Consider the following 22284-nt stretch of genomic DNA (forward strand, 5'->3'; position numbering starts at 1 on the left):
GGCTGGCAAGACCTGTAGCTTTGCTGAGACATTGGTGCAACCATTAAAGGATAGTTCCGGGACTTTTTTTTTATTGTCCCTACGGTTCGGCCATGTGTTTTTAAGCATAAATCGGTAGATCGTAGAAAACTTTCCTATGGACCTTACCCGACTTTTCGTCCATTAACGCACTCGAAATCAGCTGCCATTTTCTGATAATCCTATCATTTCCCCCCATCGACCTGGCTCACCTGCTTTTGCGGCACTAAATCAAATCCCCCGCCCCTGAGCCTGACATCAGCAGACGCGTACCGCCCATTTCCCAACGCCAAAGCACGTTTCGTGTCAACAATCGCTGCGCCTCAGCTAATGAAGTGTCGCCATGGAAATGGCAGGACGCCTCTTTCCTCAATAAGTATAAACACACCGTTTCACAACACACAGCAGCAGATTTTCGATTCCATTACTCTCTGTGTTACTTTGAGTATTCTGTGACTCGTTTCTGTGCTCTGGTCAGCTACCTTCGCCGCTTCTAGGCCTTGTGAACACCTGTACCATCTCTGTAAATTATTTTACTTTCTTTACCACACAATGGCTACAATAATGCCGTATATGATATGTACGAGCCCGAGTACACCGAGGAAGAACTACTGGAAAGGCAAGCACGCGAAAACGATGGGGATTCGGACGGCAGTTGGGAGGACCAGTCAACGGATGAAGAGCCTGGACCATGTCGCATGGACGGCGTCTCCACCTGGTGCACGTGCAATCGGTGCGAGCTAATGCCAACTGAGGAGGAGAACTGCTGCTGCCGTGAAAATTCCGGGTGCTTGGCCTACATTTCGGAAGGCGAGCCAAGTCCGCAATGCATCACCGAGCTGCCAGAGTTCAGGGAAGCCTGCCTCTCACGGACCGTGTTGAGGATGATGATGGTGCTTATGCACGAACTTCGCGGCACTGTTCGTCCGCGTAATCCGAGTAACGAGTAAGTATACTCTGGTTGTGATGTCAGTGATGCCACTACTATTTCATGGTCGTCTCCCACATATAAAATTACATCTACATATCATTCGAATGCATGTAAATTGGTTCCATATTGTGCATTTTCTAGAATTTTTTTCAAAGCAGAATGACATTTTTTACCTGAATCGACAGTGATAAGAAAGTTTTGTCATTTTAATACAGTTTGCATCTTTCATTTTCACAGGTGGTACAGGGTGGTGGCCTATCGTTGCTTCACTTGGTGGCTTCACGGGAGGCTCGGACACCGCGTTCGGAGAGTAATACCTGCCTGTGTGGTACTTGCCATTAGACAACATTTCCCCAGCGACAGTGGACAATACCGCAGATTTTCCCTGGATGTGCTGCAACCGGAACTTTACAATGTGTAATGTTTATTATTTATGTTCAATTGAAATTAAGATCTAAAATAAAACCCAACATATATTTTAACAATGGTTGTTTTGATTTTTTAAATGAATCTAGTGTGTCTCCATTGAATAGTCTTCCTGTGCCTTGTCTTGTCACACCAAATGTCTCCGGCCAGCATCCTCCCTCACGCTGGCCGCCCACCTTCAATCCACATAACCGTTGAACCCATATGCAGCAGACATACATATGTTATTTTGCGGGTTGGCATCAAGCCTCCCGGCCTTGCCTCCTCCCCCAAAAATACTTACCACACCACTTTGTTCAAGCGTTGGCAATAAAAGGCCGTTGGATTTTATTGATACAAAACATGGTTATAGGTAAATAATCAATATGGTTGATCATAATAAATCATCCTTTTGGGCACCGGGTACAGAGATGACCCGCCTGCTGCTGACTAACTGCCTAGGCATCCAGGGTCTCTAGGGTGAACTGCACCCATATATTCTCCTGGGAGGGTGAGGTATTTATAAACTCACCCCCCTGCCTTCCATGTACTAGATCCTGCAGCCTGCCTCTTACATGCAGTTAGATGGCCTCTCCTTGGTGAGGCCCTGCGGCAAACGAGTCTTGTCTGCACGACCACCCCCCCCAATCCACCCCCCCGCCCTATCAAAGGCAGTTCGCACCGGGGTACTTGCGCTGGCAAGTGGAGCTGTCAGGGAGCGATAAAGGCCAAGAGGTGCCAAAGACCATGTACACTTCAAAGTGGTCTATAGAGCATGGGTTGTTGTTCCCATGTCTACCTCCAGACCCCGTGTCTCCTGCCAAGCATCCCCCCTCACGCTGGACGGCCCCCTGCAATCCACATAAGTGTGTCTCCATTCACGAGTCTTCCTGTGTCTTGTCTGCACGACCACCGCCCCAATCCACCCCCCCGCCCTATCAAAGGCAGTTCGCACCGGGGTACTTGTGCTGGCAAGTGGAGCTGTCAGGGAGCGATAAAGGCCAAGAGGTGCCAAAGACCATGTACACTTCAAAGTGGTCTATAGAGCATGGGTTGTTGTTCCCATGTCTACCTCCAGACCCCGTGTCTCCTGCCAAGCATCCCCCCTCACGCTGGACGGCCCCCTGCAAACCGCATAATGCCACAACATATACACGTCATTCATTCACAAACACACCCCTGTTTCGAATTCTTTATAACCCACTTCATATTTCTAATGAGAACTTCTTTGCGCTTTGCTAGTCAACCCGTGAAGGTGCTGGTTATCTGCTCTTCGTCTCTGTGAACTTCCGTGACCACTTCGAGGAAACTCGTCAGTTTGCAACCTGTGAACTGCTCCCTGTTCTACGACAAGAAACTACTCTGATCCCTGCATCTTACTGTTTTTTCGTCAAGGTAAGGCCATGTACCATAATCATTTTGCGTCCAATTTCTTTTCGTTCAAGACAGTACATGCAAGGAACTAGTCACATGTTCTGAGTTTAGTCAAATAATTTTTCTATTTTTTTAAAGTTATTCAAATACTTATCCGCATGTGAATAACGTGTATAGTTCCAAGAACCAAAACGAACCTTGCATTGAACCTTTTATGTGTCATTTAATTTTTTAACACATTGGTATTCATAGAGAATTGTTGATCTTTACTTTTCAGAACTTTCCCCAATGCCTGCCTGTTCCATTGGCGGTTGCCCTTCGAAGACCCATAATAAATCTGAGGGTACTATAATGCATGTTTTCCCTAAGACAATAGATCAGATAAGAGAATGGGTCCGATATTGCGGATATCCACCGTCTGAGCTTGAAAGTAGAGTCCTAGAAGTCTTTGCGGACAAGAGGGGTGATCGATACCGCATCTGCAGCAGGCACTTTAGCTCAGACATGTACTCCACATCATTGCTAATAAAGAAGAACACACCGCGAGCGAGGCGAAAATTGCTCTCAACCGCTATTCCCACTCTATTCGTCCACATCCCTCCACTGGTGAGTCAAGTTTACGTATTTATCTCTCGGCCTTGCGGTAGTGTGTAGCATTAGCTAACAATAATTTCCCCATTTATGTATCCACTCAATATGAAGGCGGAAGATTTTCCATCCGTGTCGTTATTGCAGTCATCAGCCACTTCAAGCGCCTATCGGGTAATCTTACTTGGCTATTCTGCCACTGACTTGTTTTAGGCATGTAAATCAATAGTTTTAATTTATCGTGTAATTATTTTACCTAATGGTACACCCTTGTACTCGTCCTCTAGTCTTTGTTTTCAGTTATAATTATTGTTATCCAAAATAATGCAAGTACTGTCTTTCAGGGAGATGCTGAGGAGTCCAACGTATTGACGACAACCGTTGATGTCACTCAGATGCTCGAGGTACGTTTCCGGACAGTTCCATCGATGGAGATCATCAGATCTTGCATTCTTGTAGCGTGATTGTTACACACAATGTTTCTTTCGTTTTTAGCCATTGATATGTCCTTCTGTCGTCGCCCTACTATGTGTCTTCTTTTTTCAATATTGTGTTCATTACAAATGAAAGTCCTATGTTTCAGGGAGTCGATGGAGCATTAGTCCAAGAAGAAGGGGGAGCATGCAGTTACGGGTCGGCGCAACAGCTTGCAGAAGTGTGCACCGCAGTTACATCGTCCCTTGATGTTCTTATGCATTTCGAGGTATGGATACTGACAGTTCGATCAAGCGAAATCATGTGACGTGATTACATCGGCTATACTTCCTTCTTTATTAACGCAAGTACTATGTTTCAGGGAGATGACGGAGCTTCTTCTACAAGAACATCACCCCTAGTAGTTGATGCAGATCTCTGGGTGGTGACACTTCCAACGATCGAGCAAATGGAATCATATTTACATATCCATTATTTATTTTAGACAACTGATCATTTGTGCAGGTCTATTTAGATGAGCCGTTGACGCCTGCACAAAGTTTATGTTCTTTTTAACAAAATAGAAAACCATACTAATGCAATTACTGTGTTTCAGGGAGTTACTGAAGCATCATCTTCAATAATATCATCAATGGAAGTCTATGAGGAGCCCGAGGTATGGATCTTGACAGTTCCATCTAACTAGATCAACAATGCGTGAATAATTGTCGTTTGAATGTTCTACACAAAGCGTTCATTCGTGTTTTGCTATTGAGATGTACGTGGGTATTGGTCCCCAAGTACATTTTGTGTTTTCAATATTATTATACATACTAATGAAAGTTCTATGTTTCAGGGAGTCGATGGAGCGTCAGTGCGTGATGGATGTGCTTATCATGAAAATATAGTCGTTGCAGCGCAAGAGGAAGTGGAGACATGCACACACGAGTCGGAGCAACAGCGTCCTGATGTTGAAGTTCGAGGCAAGAAAGTTTCAAAGAAAAGAAAGCAAAAGAAGGTTAGTGTCCTGGTCACTATATTATGTTGTTTTTCACTGTTAATAGTTCAATACTGTAAGTTGTGTTTAAACTGAACATCCCTTTTCCAATCTGTCCTCTAGTTGCGAGTGGGTGTACGAACTAGATCTACACAGACAGTGAAGCGAACGAGAGATGTTGCTTGTCAAACCTTTTGGCAGGGACTTGAGACTGGAGATGCATCGTGCCAATGGGAAGAATATGAAGTGATTGACAACGGAGCTATACCACCACCAGCCATTGATAGTGAATGTCCTCCTGGTAGTTCGGATGCAGTCGGAGATCAATTCACAGAATCCACACACGCAAAAACTAAGACCGCGAGAAAGTTGAAGAAATTGTTTTATTCACCCATCGCCGGAGAAGGAACAGATGTTGCAATGGAAGAGAATGAAGTGGACGACAATGAAACACCATCAATATCACTGAACATAGCGGAAGACGATATCAGAGATTCTACCTTTCATGTGAGTGACATGTCCTCAACGTTACAGGCCGAACCAGCTGGGATGCAGAGTAACAGTATAAGGAAAGAGGCCAAATTCATTGTATTCGATAGTTGTTTGATTGATATTATTATTCGGATGAAATGTGGGCATTCGGTTGGTGGGGAAGTATGTGGGGAGCCATTGATTAATGTGACTCGTGCAATTCGAGGCACTAACCTTAAAATACATGCCACCTGTACAAAATATCATCCTTTCTCATGGTCTGCACAACCCATGCTGGGGCAACGGCCAGCAGGCAATCTACTTTGTGCAGCGGCTGCACTTTTTAGTGGTTCAAGTTTTCAAAAGTTAGAGTCTTTCTTTCAGTTTGTGGGAATCCATTTCATTGCGAAAACTCAGTTCTACAAATACCAAACCGATTATCTATTTCCAGCCATTAGCGAAGCTTGGAGAATGGAAAAAATGTCTATTGATAGTACATTCGCGGGCAAACGGTTCAGGCTAGCCGGTGATGGACAGTGTGACAGCCCAGGATTTTCAGCCAAGTACTGCACCTACCACTTTCAGGACATGGAAAGTAAGAAAATTGTGAGTTCGGTGGTCGTGCAGGTGTCACAAAGTACATCCTCAGTGGCCATGGAGAAAGTTGGCTTTGTAGCATCATTGCAGAACTACAATCGCGGGGAATGGTGATCGACCTGATAGCCACGGACAGACACGTTTCAATTGCCAAGACAATGAGAGAAGAGTACAAAAATATAAATCACCAATTTGACGTTTGGCATCTTGCAAAAACAATTAATAAAAAAATGTCGGCTGCAGGTAAAAAAAAAGATATGCAAGGTATTTCACAGTGGTCCAAGTCAATCAGCAACCATCTTTGGTGGAGCTCAAAAACATGTGGAGGGTCGTTGGAAATTCTACTGGAAAAATGGCGGTCAGTAATGCTACACTGTAGCAACGTTCACCGCTGGACCACAAACCAACATTTCCACAATTGTGAACATGGCCATTTGTCCACAGAAGAGGCACGGAAGAAGAAGTGGTTGATTCCTTCATCACCCACTCACAAAGCCATTGAAAAGATTGTATTTGATAAAACTATAACAAGAGATTTGAGGGGACTCACGGAATTCTGCCACACAGGAGATTTGGAGGTGTTCCACAATATGTGCCTAAAGTACAGGCCAAAACGATTGCATTTTGGCATGGAGGGCATGATAAATCGGACTCTTCTAGCGGTCTTGGCACATAACCATAATGTTGGCCGTCAACAAAGTAGGACGACCGGAACTTTAGGGACGCTTCGCTACAATAAGGCCTTCACTAAAAGAAGTAAACAATGGGTGATCAAACCAGTGTTTGAGGATATGCAATATGAGTTTATTGAGAGACTTATTGTTGATGTCCTAGATAGGCACATACATGGAGTTGTGAACGAACCTGTGCAGGGGACAACTGCATTGCCACCCAACATTGCCTCTGTTCCATGTCCACCTAAAGCAGAGCTCATTGAGAAATACACATCACGGTTTAAATGATTGTAATTTGATTGTCTGTTCTCTCGAGTCTCCTCATGTCGCAGGCCCATTGAATATGTGTAGCTATGTATTGTGTAAATAAAAGTGATTGCTCAGTGTACATGCAATGTGTCTCTCCACCCTTGTTCATTTGCGCAGTAAATTAAACCAAACAGTAATATAAATCATTTTTCAAAAAATATAGAATGTCTCCGTATTTATGGTTCGCTGGGGCTGCAAATGCACGCAGACAAAATGCAAAGATGGAGTGTAAATTTCAAGTCCTGTGAGATGGCCTTACACTGAATGTAGCTAACTAGGAATGTGTGCTCGTTCAAAGTGAAGGTCAGCTGCTTTGATTTTTTGCTCGGGTGCCGGAATGGCCCACGACTCAGTATAAGGTTCTATTGTTATTTGACCTTGACAGGCCGGGACCATCCCGAAAGACTTCTTTTTGGGGGTGTGGGGCAATAACGTAAGAAACGATAATGAATATAATTTCAGAAACGAAAGCCATTTAATGTTCGTTCATTAGAAGAAATAACGTCGGCATAGAAGGAGTGGTATTTCGGGGCTGCCCTACGCACAGACACAATGGAAAATGCAAATATAATGTAAGTAACTCTTAAGATGAGTTTATACCGCAATTTAATTACTATACAGTAGCTTTAAAGACGGGTTAAGTTGTACTTGTTCGTTCTATGTGGCATATTGTTTTGTACCGCGCACTATCTTGAGGAGAACCATCTCCTTTTACGGAAGCACCTCAAAACCTTCCTCTTTGCTTCTGCTTTCTCTCTCCCTCTCCTCTGCTACAACTGGTCCACTGTCTGCGACCTCGGTCCTGGGCCCTTCCACTCTCCACCTGCACTGCCTCCCTGTCAACCCCTGCACTGGGGGACTGTCTCAGTATCCTACAGCCCCCCCTTGACGTATAATACCCAGTTGCACTGTCCTAGCTATGAAATAATTTCCCGACCTAATATATAAAATGAATAATTTTAATAAAGATCTGATGGTGAGACTAATTTCATTTTTTATGTTTTTAAAAGAGGTACATCCTTCATTATTGTATGTGTCACGAGTACCAGACACCGGCGGAGGGCTTTTTCAACCGGCAGTTGCTTCTCCGCGTGAACAACGTTACCACCCTGACCATTTTATGGGACGATCGCCAAGTACAAGTATGCCCTTACGCGGTACTAACGGCTAGATGCAACATACAGACCGTTGTGGTGGCCTAGTGCCTCGTTGTTGGAACAGCCATGCGATTATCAGTGCGACCGAAGAGCTTATTTTATCGTAAACAAACACCCTGTGTACTGCACACGAACATCGCTTGCCTCAAGACGAACTATTTTGGATCGAGAGCAAAGAAAAATGCAAATCGCTGAATATTCTCTAAACATTTGATGTCAAATAAATGTACTTTACCAAATTTACAATCTTGCGGTTTGATTTAAAAGTACAGTTTCATAGTCCGAATTGTGGCGCGCTGTGTTGTGAGCTGATCTGTGTTGGTTTCTGGGTTCTGTGTGGAGTCGCGTAGAAGACGCCTGGGCGCGTTTGCCTACGCAGCACAGTCACTTCACGGATAGAGGCGGGGAATATGAATGTTTTGATAAAGTCTGTTTCAGGGGCGGGGGATTTGATTTAGTGCCGCAAAAGCAGGTGAGCCAGGTCGATGGGGGGAAATGATAGGATTATCAGAAAATGGCGGCTGATTTCGAGTGCGTTAATGGACGAAAAGTCGGGTAAGGTCCATAGGAAAGTTTTCTACGATCTACCGATTTATGCTTAAAAACACATGGCCGAACCGTAGGGACAATAAAAAAAAGTCCCGGAACTATCCTTTAACAGCTTTAATAAAAAAGCATTTTACAGCGTTTTCAAATTAGTCCTGCTTACTGTCAAGAGGCATAAATGTATTCAGTGAGAACAAATGGCTTTAGTGCTACACAGACATCACATCACAAACCTTATTGAAGAGCAATATATGACATCCCATAATTACATGGAGCACATCAAACACATATGTATGTATGTATGTATGTATAAAATACATACTAACTACAAACAAGTGGTCCTTTGGGCCACCTGGAACAGACTCTATGTTCTCTACCAAGACATTCCAAGCACTTTACGCATACTGTGATGAATCGAGGGAACTGGTTGCATCTCCCCAAGGGGGAGCCCCTTCCTGTGAGGCTAGGGAGATGAGCACGTTCTGCAATACCCTCCCTAGGGTAGAGGAAAGTGAAACCTCACCGGGAGAGACTCCCCCTCTGGGGACAAGGACTTCCATTCCTGTGAGAAATTCCTTCCAGAAGTACACACACAGGCCTCCATGGGATGCTTCAGAACACCAGAGTCCAAGTACCAAGACTGGGACGAGGAAGCAATAATAACAAGAACTGTGAATTATCCATACTGGGACGAGGAAGCCATCATACAAGGAACTGTGAATTATTCGCACTGGGATGGGGAACCCATGATAGCTGAGTCTGTGTGATCCCTACTGGGAAGAGGAGCATCCTGAAGGACAGTGTTTTCTAAGAGAAATAGAACATATCTCTTTAAAGCCCAAGCTCCAATCCCCATTGAGTGGATGAACAGACCTCCATTGGGGAACGAAGAGAAACGAGATGAAGTGAGAGAAACACCCTCACATCAACTGGGAAAGGTTCTGAGCTGCGTGACACAAACCAGAGAGAGAGGTACGCCAGCAGGGTTTTCCCCAAGCCACATACTTGAACCAGCGAGAGAGACTCCAAAGCCCACCAGTTTCAAACTCGTGTAAGAGAATCGGGTGATATGCCGAAATCGGGGTCAGCAAAAAGCCTGAACACCAAAAGTACCAGAGTCCATCCAAAGGTGGTGGCAAGACCAGAGATAGGAATACTTGGTGGTCCAGGTGTCCAGGTAACGTTACTGATACTACTCAGGACTGGAAGCACTAGTCAGTGCAGTCGAGCGCAGGACGACCGCAACACTGTGCAGAAACGGGAAACCACGGAGAAGAAGACGCCGAAGCAGGAGAGATGCCAGCAGTCTGGCCAATGAAGAAGGAATTACAACGACAAAGGCTCCCACAGAGGTTCTCCTATCATCAGGAAGGTAACCGGCAGAACGGGTGACCCGAGGTGTCCACTCGTCCCAGTACCAAATCTGAAAAAGAGGTGAGTTGGAGAAAAAGGGAACAAAAGAACAATAATTGTATGAAACAAACTGTTTAGTGGTTAAATACCGAAAGCGAATTAGAAGAGATAAATCTACCCTGGTAAAGGGGAAAGATAACTCGACATCCTGTATATAGTCAAAATATGTTTAATGGGGTAACAGAATATTTGCAAAACTCTAGAGAAAGTTGGCAATTGAATCACAACTTAAAGTATATCAAGAGACTGTAAAGGTCCATGCTGAGAATCCCAAATAAGAAACAAAGAATAATAAGAGAATCCCTACAGAGATAAAACAGGAGGAAAAAGAAGACTCACAAGAGACTATTCATATTTATTTATTTTTACATGTATAAACTCGTAGGCATTAAGGCGCTGTAATAATTAATCTACTGAAAAGTAGGTACTAGAAGTACCCCAGACGATTGACCTCAGAATCCATACAGAAAGTCTGGTACTAGGAGTACCTCAGGAGAAGGGAGTCATTCTCCTGATTCAAGTCACTTTTGCATAGTTATAGGGTCAGTGAGGGTAGTTTGGACAGCAGACTTATTTTGTTTGGACAATCACGAATGACTGGCGAGCACCTTAGTTATTAAAGTAGGCAGGGAACTCCCATAGTGATAGGGAAAGATAGGCATTATTCGTTTTGTTTAATAACAGACTGACTACAATGCCCACAATGAGTCTGTGTCTTTCTTCTGACTAATCACAAATGGTATCAGGAGTGGGATTAGAGGTCCCGACATAGAGCCAACCCACACCTTTACAGAGGTATATGGCCAAACCAATTGATGAGCTCCTCCACCCATTGGATTATTAGGGATAAAATCCACCTTCGCGCAAAACATTAACCCAATCTCAAAGAAGACAGTAATAACTACTCCCTTAACTGGACGGTTGTCAGATTAATCTGACCCAGAGGTAGGATTAGAAAGTATACCCGAAGTTAGTGAGAACTCGGACGGCTGGGAGCGAAGATCCCAACACCTCAGGATCGGACTCTACCATTGACTTCACTATAAGTACACTTGAGAACTTTCTAGATCGCCTGGTGTCTCATCAGGTACAGTCAAAGCAATGCTTCCAGGAAGGATTGGAACATATAAGTACTAGCCAACACCCCCACATAGTTCTCCATGGAATCCTACAACCTTATCAGGCGGGAGATCATATGGGATAATTTTTTGTCAACTTCAAGGGACTTGCTACACAATTTCACTGGGATGAATGAGTGAAGATGTGTTATTTGGCCCCCCTGTTTAAAGGGGTGTTACAAGCCTCCTACCAGAGTATTAATCCAAGTATTACTTCCTTTTTGAAAATAAAACAAGCCCTATTAGGGTGGAAAAGACTGAGAGCTTTTATCGGCTTAAGTTCAGCGAGATACACCTTTTGCCCGATGAAACCCACTTAGAAATGGCAGGAGGGGTCTAGCCATTAATGCATCTTGTGCTCTGGCAAAATACTTGTATACCTTGTGGAATACTATTGCAGAGGCTGCAGATGGATTCTATAATCTCAGCAACAATGGTAAAGAGGCCTCTTGCCAGTCCCTTCAGTCAACCTAGATGCATCAGTCATGTATGCGCTCTAGTGTGGTGAAAAGGTTTGCATGGTTATGCAAGTCTGGTTTTACCCCAGACATCCAATCAAATCAATACTCCTGGACATGCCCTTTAATGGGTCCAACCTTTTTAGTCCAAAGGCAGATGACAGCTTAGAAAAGCTGCACGTTTTCCTGAGGCTGCTGCTAAATCTTAAGGGGCGGCCATCGTCAGCTGCAACAGCAACACCCGCCTTCGCAGGCTTGGAGAGGGCGTTCCTTTCGTTATTACGCATATTTTGGCCAAAGGGGAAGAGGTCAAGCTTCCTAGAGCGGACAAAGGAGGCTCACATTTACCCCTATGGGCCATGCAGGAAGAAATGCCCAGGCAGCCACCCCATCACTGCTGTCTGCCACAGCCAGAGCCCCAAAATCTCTCTTGAGTACTTTGCTCATAAGACTTCTGTTGGAGGCAGATTGACCGAGCATCTGCAAGAATGGCATTACATTACTTCAGATGCATGGACCGTTCAGTGGGTAGCTCAAGGGTACTGTCTCCTATTTCTACAAAGGCCTCCAGATTGTCCCCCGAGCAAGCAGTCTCTTGAGGAACCGGATCCTCTCCTTCTACAGGAGATTAATTCCCTGTTGGAGAAAGTTGCCATGGAAGAGGTACCTGTAGCAGAACAATACCAGGGTTGGTACTCCACCAAAACAGAGGATAGGGACCCATCTTGGACCTGAGACACTTCAACAACTTCTTCAGGAAAGAAGATTCAAGATGGTCACTCTTTCGCAGATCCTCCAGGACCTTCTGCTCCAGGACTGGATGGTGTCACTAGATCTTCAGGATGCTTACTTTCATGTGCCTATGCATCCCAAGCACAGAAAGTACCTGAAGTTCACCATTAGCAGTTCTCACTATCAGTTTCGAGAACTGCCTTTCGGGGCTCACCTCCGCCCCCCACAGTCTTCATTAAGTGGATGACAGTGGTGGCATGAATCTACAGAGGGGAGGGATTCACATCTTTCCCTAACTAGACGATTGGCTGATCATAGCTCGTTCTCCCGAACAGGCTGTGGAACATCTCAACAGCACCTGCCACTCTGTCCACAAACTGGGCTTCTCTCTCAATTTCAAGAAGTCCCTGTGACACCTTCTCAGAAGATGCAATTCATTAGAGTGGTTCTGGACTCTTCTTCGGGAAGGCTTCGCCTCCCGAGTTGAGGGATTAGCATATCTTGCAGATGGTGACGAGATTTCAGATTGTCCAATATTTGCCAGCCTTCGATTTTTTTTGAGGTTGCTTGGCCACATGGCATCCTGCATTTTCCTAGTTCCGGAGACCCGCCTAAGGATGAGGTCCCACCAGTAGGCCCTCAGATCCCAATGGTCACAATTCTCAGTAAGGGTGACATGCTTTCTTCAGGTCCCGAGCAAGGTCACAGTGTTAGGCAAGAATTGGAGTAGTAACCCTGTGGGCGACTACACCACCCTTGTCCTCCTGATATTAGGTAACCCACTTATTGGTATAGGTCTGTACTACACAAGTTGGTAGTGTGACTGAGCAGCTAGACTTATCTCAAGTGGGGTAAATGTGAGCTGTAGAGCTGTAGCATCGAAATCCACAAATACAAGTATCCAAATAACACTTACACTCAAGGTTTTCTAGTAAAATAATTATTTATATAACGGTCAGTTTTAAATAAGCATTCTTTTAAAAAGGTCAATGTGCAACAATAAAAATACACTTCAAAACATGTTCTCAAAACCAAGACAAGCAAGTAGTCACTCTTTAGAGATGCTTCATACACACTTCCTACACCTTTAGGTGACTTCACTAAATAGGACAGTAATGGCATTTATATACCACTTCTGAAGTTTGTCAAAAAGGAAAGGTTAAAGGAAGGAAAAAGGTTAACAGGTTCTCAGAGCATGTGGGACACTTTTAAAATCTCCCAATGAAGTCTAGATTAAACCTTTCCCAGTAGTATTAGTCAAAAACCAAGGTATCACCTATGCGGGACAGTTAGAATCAAGGTCAATGGACTAGAAGAGTCTGCAGGGAGCCAGGACAGCCAAAGTCAATTGCAGCAAAGTCTATGGAGCTGAGTTAGAGAGTTTGTTGTAGAAAACACTGTTGGGCCACAAGCTGTTAGGCCTGTGAAAGTTGGAGCTGGGATCAACTCTAGAAAAAGCAGCTACAGCAAATCTCAACTGAGAAAAGCAAGCTACAGACAAAGAGGTAAGTACCCCTGAGTCAGAACAGTACCTTAGGTTAGAAGAAGAGGATCCAGCTGGCTCCTGTCTTGGTTGCAGTGTTGCAGGTTCTGTGTTCCTGGGCTTCAGTTGTGGGGACAAGAGGGAGGGCATCTGGAGGACTCCTGCACAGCAGTTCGGAGGTCGGTGGTAGCTATGGGCTCTTTTCAATTCAGCAGCAGTTTGCGGTTTCAGCATGAGGTAAACAGCACCACCGCGGATCTTGGGCACCTGTTGGACTTCCTTCACTCCTTGAGTCCAGCACTCTGTTGAGGTGACTCGCGCTTGGGATTTCCTGCTTCGGGCGGGTCCGCAGGAGACTCCTGGAGCTTCTGGCTGGCTTACAGACGTTGCACTCGGCTAAGGATTTCTCAACCCCTGGCACTCGGTTCCAGCAGCAGCAAAGAAGTACAGCCAGTTGGTGAAGGTCTTCCAGCAAAGTTCGTCTCAGGGTTAGTTGGTCCCACTAAACCAAGGGAAGAAGTCCTTTCCGGAGCTTCTCTTGTCGATTTGGAAAAGGAGTTTCAGCACAGCAGCAGGGCATCACTGGGCAGTTCAACGGTCCAGGAGGATGCAGCAAGCTTTTCTTCACAATTTCTTCGTCGGATGTTTTGTCCAGTGGTCGACTCTGTCTTCAGTCCAAGAAGCCTCGCCTTTAATGCAGATTTCTCCCATTCATGCACAGCCTAGCTGTCACTCGCACAGCAGGGTGGCTGTCCTACTAGGACAGCCAGCCAGTCAGGACTGGGTGCATTCAGGTAACCAAGGAGTCTAAGGACAGGGGAGTTTCAGGCACCTCCCTCACTTCCTGCCCTGCTAGACACACTGGAGCCAGAGACGGGTTTCAGTACTGAAGCCCACCAAAGGCAAAACAAACAAAGGGCTTAAACCTGGTTTGGCGTGCAGAGTAAAACCCAAGAAAGACCTCACAAACAAGAAATGTGGAAAAAATAAGACTGGGCCCATTTGAACACAATGGTCCCCAATGGGTGCTATACTGCAGCTAAGGATTCCGCCTGCTGTAGAGAAGCAGAATGGTAGGAACATCAAACCACTGGCACCAGCCATTTAAAGTAGTGAGGGTAAAGTAAAACATGTTACATGAGTAAGTAGAAAAAGGGGCTACTAAGTAACCCCCCAGCACTCCACATAAGATGGGGTGTGCTCGATTTAACAGTAGTTCTCACAAGAAAAGTTATTTAAACCTTATGAGAAATCTAAAGGATTTCTCTGTGACACTGCACTGAAGGTGCTGCGTTCCACCATACAAAACGTAGATGCCTATGGAGTTTGTCAGACTCAAAGGAAACAGATAATCTAGATCAGATCAAAATACATGAGAGAGTGAGAAAAAGGGCTCACTCTCTTCAGGGTGAAAGTTAAAAAGTCCTAAAGTCAAGCAAAAGAGCTGGGGTCTCTTAAGTTTGAAGGAAATTAGCACAGAAATGAGAATTCTCCACAACGCTCATCCCCCCCAGACTAGGGGACAGGAGGATTTTATCCACTCCTGGATGAATCTCCTAATCCAGTCGGTCATATTTTCTGGAGAGACCATAAGCATTTTGGTGATTACACCCTGTTCTATTGTGAAATCAAAAACTTTCAGGCTGATTGACCACGTTAACAATTTTGGATTCTCCCCCTTCATCTGCATTAACCATCACAAGGGTTGGTGGTCTGTCTGAATAACAAAAGTAGGACCTTACAAGTATGGTCTAAACTTCTTCAGAGACCACACAATGGCAAAAAAACTCACATTCAATAGTTGCCCACCTGTCTCACGGTCCTTCAGTTTCCTACTGATGAAGCAGATAGGGGGTTCCCTGCCTTTCTCATCCAGTTGGCTTAAAACTGCACATATCCCTGTGTGAGAAGCATCTGTCTGTACAATAAAGGATTGGTTGTAGTCAGAAGCTCTCAAGACTGGAGCTTAACAAAGGGCTTTCTTCAGTCTTTCAAAAGCCTTAGTGCACTCCTCATTCCACCTGACCTTGTGGAATTTCGTTGAGGAGATCACATTCAAGGGAGAAGCTATGGGCCCATAGTTTGCTGTGAAGGTCCTGTAGTACCCTGTAAGACCCAGAAAGGCTCTCTCTTGGGTCTGAGTAGTAGGGTTTGCCCAGTCTTTTACAGCTTGCACTTTGCTAGACAATGGCCCTATTTCAGCTCTTCCTACCTCATGTGCAAGGTACGCCACTTTACTGTGACCAATTTAGCATTTACTAGCTGTTATGGTCAGATTGGCCTGTTCAAGAGCCTGCAAAACATATCCTAGGTGATGAAGATACTCTTCCCAAGTGCGGCTGAACACTGCAATGTCATCCAAGTATGCCATGCAGAAGCCCTCCATCCCATTCAGAACTTGATTCACCATCCTCTGAAATGTAGCAAGTGCATTTTGTGAGTCTAAAAGGCATAACCTTTATTTATTTATTTGCATTTCTAAAGCGCTCACACAGCCCGTGGGCATTGAGGCGCTGTTACAGGAATTGTTTTTATTTATTTATTTATTTATTTATTTATTTATTTATTTATTAGTAATTGGTTTTGTCTTAGTTGCGTATTTATAATGCGCTTAAATACCCAGAGATTTCTACCTTAAACTGGTAGAGGCCTCCTGGGGTAGAAAATGCATTTTTTCTTTGGCATGGTCTGTCAGAGCTATTTGACAATAGCCTGAGGTCAGGTCAAATGTGCTGAGGAACTTGGCTGAACCAAGTCTGTCCACCAGTTCATCTGTCCTGGGTAAAGGATGGGCAGCAGTCATGGTGACTGCATTAAGAGCTCTATAGTCCACACAGACTCTCAATTCCTTGGTTCCTGCTTTTGGCACTAGTACAAATGGACTAGCCCATGGACTTGTAGATGGCTCAAAAACCCCAAGATCAAGCATCTTCTTGACCCCTTCATTTGTGTGGGATCTGGCATGGTCTGACATTCTGTAACCCCTGCTTTTGACAGGGAGACTGTCACCAGTGAGAATATCATGCTGGCCCCAAGGGATCAAGCCTGGTGTCAGTGAAAACAGGACAGCAAACTGATTTAACAGAGCCTTGAACGCCTCCTTTTGTTGCAGATACAGATCTGAAGAGAGTTTCACTCATTCAATTGTCTCATCTGATGGTTTTCCCCTGAGGAGATCAGGGAGAGGCTCACTCTCCTCCTCTTGATCAGAGGCTAGAGGCAAAGCTCCTAGTTCTGGTCTGGAAACATAATCCTTCAGATGGTTAGTGTCATAGACCCTGGGGGCCTCCTTGGGATTGCCCAAGTCCACTAAATAATTGACCTCTCAAGGGGGTGCTGTTGCACTCAAACGGAATGGCCGCCTGAGCGTGTAGCTCTGTGCTGGGGAAGATCCTTTTTGCTGATCCTTCCGTACTGGTGCCCCGTTTCTGCTTCAACATTTACAGATTGGTGCCCGATGGTCTGCTGAGGGTTCCGCCGGGCTGCCGTGTCCCAGAAAGGGATTGTTACAGAGAAAACTCAGTTTCTTGAATCACCCCCTGGCCTTCTCGCAGCGCCCCGCACCGCGATTCCACAGTGGGTGGACTCCAAAACACGCAGGTGACGAGGCTTCCGGGCCCAGCTGGGGGAGGGGCGGCTGCTTCATAGAGCTGCGCGGCCTTCCCTGAAACCATCCCATACTGCTGCGGATCAACTCGCGCCCCCCCCAACTCCCTGCAACAAGTCCTTGTGTGCGGATACCCTCAGGCGCCCCTGCCCGACTTTAACCTCCGCCGGGATCCAGCAGGCAACCCGCTGCTTGGGGCTGAGCTCCTGACTCCCGGCGACAGTGCGGTCCGCGCCTACCGAGCCCCTCCGGTTCTGCACTAATGACCACTGTGGGCCCTGCGACCAGAGAGGTGCCCCAGAGATGAGCTCTGTGGGCACCCTGCGAGTCACAGCGATGGTCTGGCTGGAGCGGGAGGAGACGTAACGGGGAAGTGCTATGCCAACCCTCCACTAGGATATAAGGTACAGGGGCTCTCCTGCTCATAATATCGCAAGCTGGGCTGCGCACCAGACCATCTAACCCCACTGCTGTGCTATTGATACTGGGGGAGCACAAAGGCTGCACTTTAATTCCTACACCAAGAAGCAATACTGGGCTGATCCAGCTGCTCCACGCATTACTTAACTAACCCAGGCATTGTGGCAAGTGCCAACCAGCTCAACCCTGTGACCCCAACCAGCCCACTGCCCACATTCCCTCTACTGTGTCTGGTCTCCTAGCTAATACTCCGGACATTCCTGCTTTGGTACCCGACAGGCGGGTCATCATATCACTTGGTCTGCTGACACTGTGGGAACCCTGTACACCACAGCAGGATGGGGAACACACGACGTACTACCCCCCTTACCCGTTGATGGTCTCTACAACGTTCCAGAGCCCAATACCCACCTGTGGTGGGATTACAGTTGCCAGTGGGGGGGAGGTGTGCTGAACCCACGTCCAACCACTTGGAGAGCATCACGACCAGTATACGTGGGAGGTCACAGTTCACTCTAGTGGTCTGGGTCAACCCTACTCGTCATATCTTGCTGCATTGCTGATACTGGCGACCCGGCTCTGCTCTGGTGCCTAGGCCCCGCTCCCACTAAGACTTGCTTCAGGTGCCTTGCATAGGAGACCGTGCCCTTTCACCCTGGGTTGCTGTGTGCCTTTGGTATCATGCTGCGATTATGGTGGCCCACCGTTGCTGCGCCCTTACATCAGACCTGCTTTGCCTTAAGGCGCTCTGAGCCACGTACTTCTGCATCCTGCCACTCCACTGTGAAGTAAGTCGGACATCCTAGCCATCCACCACTACTTGCTGTGCTGTTCCTCTTGGTACAAATCTGAGGCTGCTGTTCCCTTGGGTGCTGAACAACCCAGCTTCTCACTGGGTCAGGCGGGATCATGACCAAAGGAGCTAATACAAAACAACGCTCTAGCAACATGTTTGCAAAAGCTGCGCCGAAATCGGGTGAATCCCTGATGAAGCCGGAGGAATCCATGTCAATGCCCTCTGAGACTACAGAATCACAATAAATGAATCACAATAAATGATGGAATACATGCAGGAGGGATTCACTGCTCTTCATTCAAAACTGGACGACATGAGCGGAACTATATGCTCAATCAAAGCCCATATGAAGAAAACCAACACTAGAGTAATGGAAGTGGAGTCTAGGGTTGGAGTGGCTGAAGATGATATTGTCGCCCTTCGGTCAGAAGTGACCGCCTTGTCCAGGCAGGTTCTAGATGTCTGCAAAAAAATTTAAGACCTGGAATCGCGCTCCAGGCACAACAACCTACGCCTCATCGGGTCCCCAAGGATAAGATCGATGGCCCTATGGAGGACTACGTAGAGCGCATCCTGCTTTCACTTCTGGATTCCCCAAAACTTTCCCTGCAGTTTGCAATAGAGAGGGCCCACTGATCCCTAACAGCAAAAAGCCAGGTGCCCCTCCCCGTCCCATCGTAGCAAGAGTGCTGAACTACCGGAATAGGGATTCCCTTCTTCGAGTAGCAAAAGCCAAAGGCAACATCTTCCTTGGCTCCTCCAAAATTCACCTTTACCCAGACTTCTCTGTGGCCATCCAACAAGAGCAGAAAACCTTTTAGGCCACTAAGAAGAGGCTGCGAGATATGGGTGTTAAATATTCAATGCTTTACCCTGCCAAACTCAGAATTGAACACTCAAATCAAGTCTTCTTCTTCACCATCCCTGAGGATGCTTCCAAATTTATCGATGAACAATTTCCTGGCTAACCAAAATATAGGCCTATTGCTGTGGACATTCTGGTCTGTTTCTAGATGCCTGTGTAACACTGCCAAGTGCGGATCTACGCCTGGATAACGGATGCGTCTGCAGACCACTAGTTTATCGGACCAACTAAGATCTAGTTTTGACTCGGAGGATTGCTCCTTCGTTTCTGCATTGTTGTTCGTACAATATGCACCACATAACATAATGCCTAGTCAATACCCCACTTCGGAAGCATTGCCGCTCATGGCCAACGCATGGCCCCCCAGGCGATGCTGCCGCTGTTCTTGTTTAATTTGGAGGTTGTGTGGGCTTTCATCTCTCTGATTGGGGGAGGGGTGGTGAAGGGGGCGGTTTGGGAGGGGTATTCAGTTAAAAAAAGGCTTGACACGCGACTGGGAATCTGAGTACTTAATCGCATCGAGATTGGCACTATCAGATCGAAACCCCTGTGCATCTGGGCTGGGCCCTGCAGTCTATGTTCTGGTTCAGGCTGTTGCCTGTTGTTGCTGAATTTCCATCCTAATGGTTGAAGATAGTATTGTATGCATGAGCTGGAATGTCAGGGGGATGGGTAATTACACCAAAATGCGTAACCTACAGTTATATATTGGATGGCACAAAGTTAAACAACTCTTTTAGCAAGAAACGCACTCTCTTTTCAGCAGATGTGAGAGGTTCGCTAGATCATGGGGCCCCGAATGCTATTACACAAACTATTCTACCCAGAACTGGGGAGTCATGATCTTAATACATAAAAGTCTTAAATTTCAAACACAAAATGACTCGCGTAGATCTCCTGGGACGCTATGTCTTGCTGTTTGGGACCGTGCTGGGCAGAGAGGTCGTACTACTTAAATACATGGTCCTAAGATAGACGATCCCGATTTCTACACACATCTCTCCTCCCTGCTGTCCGGATTTCCTCTAGTCCCTATCCTCTGGGGCGGGGATTTTAACACTATCTTAGACATGGATCTCGATAGATCGGGCTCCAGACCCCGCCAGCTTTCCAGGGCAGCCAGAACCATCATGAAAGTGCAGGCACAGCTGGTTGTTTCTGATGCATGGAGGCTACTCCACTCTGATTCCCAAACCTACTCCTTTTACTCCTCAGTACACGATTCACACTCGCGCATTTACAGATGGCTCATCTCAGATATACTAACTAGTTAGTACTGTTACACTATCATTCCCAGAACACTCTCTGACCAATCCCCGGTGGCAATCTCCTTGAGAGGGGGTGCAGACAACCCAAGGGCTCGCTCATGGAGGTTGAAACTGCACTCTTTACTAGATTATTGCCTTTGAAACAGAACTGGAGACCGCTATGGATGACTTTTTTATGCTGAACGCTGGTTCTGTCAAATCACAAGCCACCCTTTGAGAGACATTCAAAGTTTTCATCAGGGGGATTGCACTTTCCAAAGAGGTGGGGATCCTTGGGGTGATACAGAGCAATATTGCAGGAAGCAAATCTCGACTCACCCTCTTTGAGATCCAGTACGCTTCCTCTGATTCGCCCGCCACTCTTTCTGATATAGGCATGGAGCTGGATGTGTTCCATGCCCACGCGGAGCAGGAACGAAAGTTCCTGGATGACCCCCAGTCTGCTCGTAGATACGGGGAAGGTGAGCGTCCTGGTCGTGTCCTGGCTAGACTGATTCATCAGGAGACTGGTGCACCCCATGTTCCGGCTATCAAGAGGGCCAATGGCACTCTGGCCCTGTCATCACATGACATTAATGCAGAGTTTTGTTCCTTTTACGAAACACTCTACTCCAACGCTGACAATGTTCTTGCGGCCGACATTTAGAAATTCCTAGATGGCCTCCCGCTCTCTATCCTCTCCCCTGAGACCAGGGATGCCCTAGACAGCCCAATTACAACTGAGGAAATATCTACGGCTATAGATGCCCTGGCCTCTGGGAAGGCTCCCGGATCCAACGGACTCCTCGTGGAGTTTTACAAGCCATATGAAACCCACCTGGTTCCCCATTTATCGGCTCTATGGGAGGAGTCCTGCAAGACAAGCACACTCCCCCCTCTCTTCGAGAGGGAATCATTTTGGTATTACTCAAACTAGGCAAGCCTCCCACACAGTGTGGTTCATGCCACCCTCTTTCCCTTATCAAGTGTGACGTCAAGATCTATGCCAAAGTGTTAGCCCTGAGACTGGCTCCATATATGTAATTTATCATTCACCCGGACCAGTTAGGATTTATCCCAGGGTGCTCCACGTCTCTTAATCTGCGTCGATGATTCAATATACTTGCCTGTGTCGACCCAGACACACAGGCAGTCGCAGCCACTCTCGATATGCAGAAAGCATTCAACTCTGTCTCCTGGAGCTACCTCTGGCAGGTCCTCGAAAGGAGCAATATCTGTCCCTGTTTTCGGGCCTGGGTTAAACTCTTGTACTCTTCTCCCATTGCCAGGGTTTCGTACCGAAGACCGATGCTCGGCCCAATTCCCAATAGCTAGAGGCAAGAGACAGGGATGTCCCTTCTCGCAGTTAATATTTGCCATAGCCATGGAGACCTTGGCCAACAGACTAAGCCAACAACATGCACACAGAGGCTTAAGACTGTCTGCCCTCCCCCCAAGATCCTCTCCCTCTATACGGACGATGCCGTCCTCTTCATCCGTTCCCCTGACCAAAAGTTAGCCCCAGTACTAGAGGATATCATTCTTCTTGGTGAAATGTCAGGTCTCAAGGTAAACTGTTCTAAATCTATATTATTTCCATTAACCAAGGTCACCACCCCTCCGTTAGACTCCCTAGGATTTGCATGGTCACAATCCAAGATCAC

Source organism: Ambystoma mexicanum, chromosome 4q, assembly GCF_040938575.1.
Source record: "Ambystoma mexicanum isolate Mex_15411 chromosome 4q, UKY_AmexF1_1, whole genome shotgun sequence".
Taxonomy (NCBI): domain Eukaryota; kingdom Metazoa; phylum Chordata; class Amphibia; order Caudata; family Ambystomatidae; genus Ambystoma; species Ambystoma mexicanum.